Consider the following 4,957-nt stretch of genomic DNA (forward strand, 5'->3'; position numbering starts at 1 on the left):
CTTTACTCCAAAACACACTTTTTATTCTACCACCGCCACTACTAAAATTTAAATAACGGGGGCTGGGGATATGGCCTAGTGGTAAAGTGCTTGCCTCGTATACGTGAGGCCCTGGGTTCGATTCCCCAGCACCACATATACAGAAAACAGCCAGAAGTGGCGCTGTGACTCAAGTGGCAGAGTGCTAGCCTTGAGCAAAAAGAAAGCCAGGGACAGTGCTCAGGCCCTGAATCCAAGCCCCAGGACTGGCAAAAAAAAAAAAATTAAATAATGATTACTAACAAATAAGAATATCTATTTTACTTCTTTTCTACATGAGACCCATCCTGAACTTACCGCCATCTAGTGACAAATAGGAGTATTTGATTCTTCCATTTTCTTTAAAATTTTGAAGAGAAATGTTCTGAAAGAGCAGGGCACCTGATATGCCCTGAAATCCTAGCTACTCAACAGGCTGAGATCTGAAGATCACAGTTCAAAGCCAGCCCAAGCAGGAAAATCCGTGAGCCGCTTATCTCCAATGAACTACTCAGAAAAATCCAGAAATAACACTATGGCTCAAGTGGCCAAACAGGCTCAGGGACAGCACCCAGGTGCCAAGTTCAAGCCCCAGAACAAACAAAAATTAAAAAAAAGAAATGAAAAAGATTCTGAAAGAACTCTTCAGTCTACAAAATGTCATGAATCTATTGTTTGAAGATAAATGAAGAAATCTTCAAGTAAATTGTACTTCATCCAGGTTTCTATTATACCAACATTTTACTTTGGGATGAAAATGTATGCCATCCACTTTTTGTATTTCTTTGCATCTCAAACATACTGAAATTCTATGCTGAAGTAATATTTTTGTTGACTTGCCAATTGTTTTCAGTAATAATAATTTGCTATTTTTATAGAACATCCTTACATCTACAGCTCTTATCTTGAGAAGTTTCTGTGTATGCAAGTTTCTGAGTTGTTACAAATGATTTCCTTGCATTCATGACTACATAAATATTGCCTTGAAGGAAAAAGAATAAATATTGTTCAACATATTTTATAATCCTTTAGAAATACCATATTAAATAAGTTATGCTAAATATATCTGTCTAGGCCAGCTGTGAAGGAGCAGTTTGCAAAGTGGCCTACTGTTTAAATTAGGAAGCACAGAAATATTGTAGAATTTCAATTCAGTTTCCTTAAGAGTCAAATAAAGCCCTATTAACCACAAATGAGAACATCCACAGAAATATTTAAAATTTCATAAGTTAGTTTTTATTTTCTAAATCTTTCTTGGTTAAATATTTTTAAATTGTTATTATAAAGGTAATGTACAGAAGGATTAGAGTTAAGTAAATCAGGTAATGAGTACATTTGTTTGGGGGCAATATCACCCCTTCCTTCACTCTCTCTCAGTTTTTCCCCCATCTCTGCCCACAAGTTGTATAAATCATTTTCAACATAGTATCTACTGAAGACCACTACTGCATTTGCTGACCCTATTCAAATTTTAATTTATTTTAAGTAATTATTTCTGTCAGTCATGGGGCTTGAACTCAGGGTTTGGGTGCTGTACTTGAGTGCTGTTGCTCAAGGCTAGTGCTCTACCACTTTGAGCCACAGCTCCACTTCTGGCTTTCTGGAGATAAGAGTCTAGATTTTGCTGCCTGGGCTGGCTTTTTTTCTCAGATCTCAGCCTCCTGAGCAGCTAGGATTGTAAGTGTGAGCCGCTGGTACCCAGCTCAACTTTCATAAAGTACTACTCTTTAGTGTGAAGTAGCATGTACTTTAAAAAATGTATTGTCAATTTGTAAAATATAATTTTAAACACAAACATACACACATAATGTTGTAAGCTAGTTCACTTTTTCCTCTCAGGAACAGGATCAAAATCTATACCCTGGACATTGAACACTTCAAATGGGCAATTTAATCACTCTGTCCAGTTGAAGAACTGCTAGGGGACATAGGCCAGTTCTTTTGTCTCTGCCAGTAAGGAAAACCCTCAAATATGAATGGCTAGGTGCTGGGTCTTTAGATTAGCAACCACTTTCATTTTCCAGAGTCACTAGGACCACATCTCATTAATCTATGTCTTATAAAAAGTTACAGAGGTCACATTAAAATGTGTGCCATACAATGGTTTCTCCATCTGGACTGGAGAGGAAAACAAAAGTTAACAGTAGCTTTCTTAGGCTTAGACCTTTCATTATTCACTATTAGGCTGGAATTCAAGAAGTATCTCAGTGTCTTGTTATAATAGGAGTGTTAAAGATAAATTCAGTTGATGTCTTAGAAACAGACTTTGGTGAATTGGTATTTTACTCTATAGTAGTGTATATTCCATTGGTTGGTTGGTTGGTTGGTTTATGTTTTGTAGTGCCGTGGATGAAATTCAAACCCTGTACTCACTAGGCAGGCACTCTATCACAGAGCTACATTCCTAGCTCTGGAGTATGTTTCAAATGGGCTCTAATTAAATACTTATAATGTGAATTTAATTGTGTTATTATTAGAGAATCATAAAGTCAATCTATTTGTGCCATATAAGTTATTCAAAGAGATAGAAAATAGTCTTAATTCCTAATTATATTTCTTACTCTCTAATTTATTATTTTACCCCAGACATGGAATCAAAGTTGAAAAGTAGCTAAAATGCTCACGATGTACAATGGATACAGTACTGCTTTAATCTAAGAAATAAAGGATGCAAAAGAAATTATTTAACCATCTCACTATTAAGGAAATTGAAAATGTATATGTACAATGTGAAATACTAGAGCACTAACATGTTGAATTCAAAGATGTTAAATAGCAGAAGGGCATTTCCACAACTTAATGTCTGTGTGGCCCTTGTTTCATCCAAATTATTAGAACCTAAAACAAACAAACAAAAACAGCTGCCAGTGGCTGACACCTGTAATTCTAGGAGGCTGAGATCTGAGGATTGTAGTTCAAAGCCAGCCTGGGCAGGAAAGTCCATGAGACTCTTATCTCCAATTAACCACCAGAAAACCAGAAGTGGTGCTGTGGCTCAAAGTGGTAGAGTGTTAGCCTTGAGCTTAAATGCTCAGCAACAGTGCCCAGACCCAGAGTTTAAGCCTCACAATTAAAAAAAGAAACAGTAAAATTTGGGGCTATCCTCAGCAGTAGATTGCTGGCATTGTGTACATAAGGCCCTGGGTTTAATTCCCAGGAACACAAATACGTTTGTAGTAATATTTACTAACCAAGTAAGATATCAATACAGCTAATGTGGTCATTAGAAGTAACGTTTGCTCAAGTAGCAGAATGCCTTCCTAATAAGCACAAACTCCTTAGTCTACACACCAGTATCATCCAAATAAATAAATAAATAAATAGAATGAAATAAACAGATAAGAAGAAAATTATTCTGCTTTCAGCAGATATAAAATGTTTATTTTAAGACATGTAATATTCTTCGGTGAAAATTTCATAGTAAACCATTTGGAGAATATTCATTTAATAAAAGATTTATTTCTTCAAATAGGTAACGATTTTCACTTCTGAGCTAGATATTTTGCTTTCAACATGATATGTAGGGTTTAAATTTATTTTTCATTTCTTATTTAAAATCAACAAGTAGGTCAGGGATCAGGTGACAGTAATCCATCAGAAGGAAAGCACCCATGAGTAAACTACTGTGGGACCACTGGTGTGTCACCCTAGACAAACACATATTACTCTGACCTGTGGCATCAAGAAGTGGCAACCAAAGGGAGAAATAATTCTTTAATTTATGACAATGAGAAGGAAATTTCTGTTCTTTAAGGGACCTGAGGCAAAGGAGCACAGAAAAAAATATGATAAATTTATATACTAAGATCCTCATAAAGAAGCTATTTAAAAAGTGGGAAGTTCTCAAAAAATGGAATTCTCAAAGTCTGACTGGCACTAAGCTCTGTAAGAGAAAAAGACAATGGCTCTCAAGATGATGGTCTTATAGGGACCTCCCAGATATGCATACATTGTAATAGGCACACAAAAGGTAAGAAAAGAAACTCTCTTAAGAACTGATTTTCAACCATATACACATACATAATAATACGCATTCAGGAAAAAAAATGTGGCCAAGGAATCCCTGAGAACTAGGAAATTAGAACAAAAATTTAATTTGATGGGATGGATGGGGCTGGGAAAGATGGGTTAGAATGCCAAAAGGAGGTGGCATTGACCAAAATGCATTGCATATTAAAAACTCAGCATTAAATTGAAAACCTCTCAGTAGCAACTACATAAAGATAATAGAAAACTAGTTAAAATAATATATAAATTAAGTAAAGAAAACTTGAAAATGGAAGAAAAATGTACAACTACTGAAAACACCTTTGTAAAAGCTATACTTACACTAAGCACAAAAAAAGGGCTACTCTGCTGCTATACAAAGTTAACATGTTTATTTAACATATGCATTACAGGCAGGCACAGTGGCTTCAGCCTGTAACCCTAGATAGTAAGGAGGCAGATATCAGTGAGTCACAGTTTGAATTCAATCTGGGCATAACCTTTGTGAGACTTCATCTTAACAAATGTCTGGGTACAGTAGTGTATACATGACAGCAACATGGGGAAGCACAAATAGAAAGATCATAGCCCAAGCCAGTTGTAACATAAAGTCATATTCTATCTTTTTTTGCCAGTCCTGAAGCTTGAACTCAGGGCCTGGACACTGTTCTTGGGCATCTTTTGCTCAAGGCTAGCGCTCTACCACTTTAGCTACAGTGCCACTTCTGGCCTTTTCTGTTTATGTGGTGCTGAGGAGTCAAACCCAGGGCTTGTTCATGCGAGGCAAGCACTCTACTGCTAAGCAACATTCTCATCACCCTATATTCTATCTTTAAAGTAACTAATACCAAAAGAGACTGCTGAAACTTGGCGCCTGTAATCCTAGCTACTCAGGTGACTGAGATCTAAGGATGGCTGTTCAAAGCTAGCCCCTGCAGGAAAGTCTATGAGA

The sequence above is a fragment of the Perognathus longimembris genome, chromosome 28, assembly GCF_023159225.1.
Source record: "Perognathus longimembris pacificus isolate PPM17 chromosome 28, ASM2315922v1, whole genome shotgun sequence".
Taxonomy (NCBI): Eukaryota; Metazoa; Chordata; class Mammalia; order Rodentia; family Heteromyidae; genus Perognathus; species Perognathus longimembris.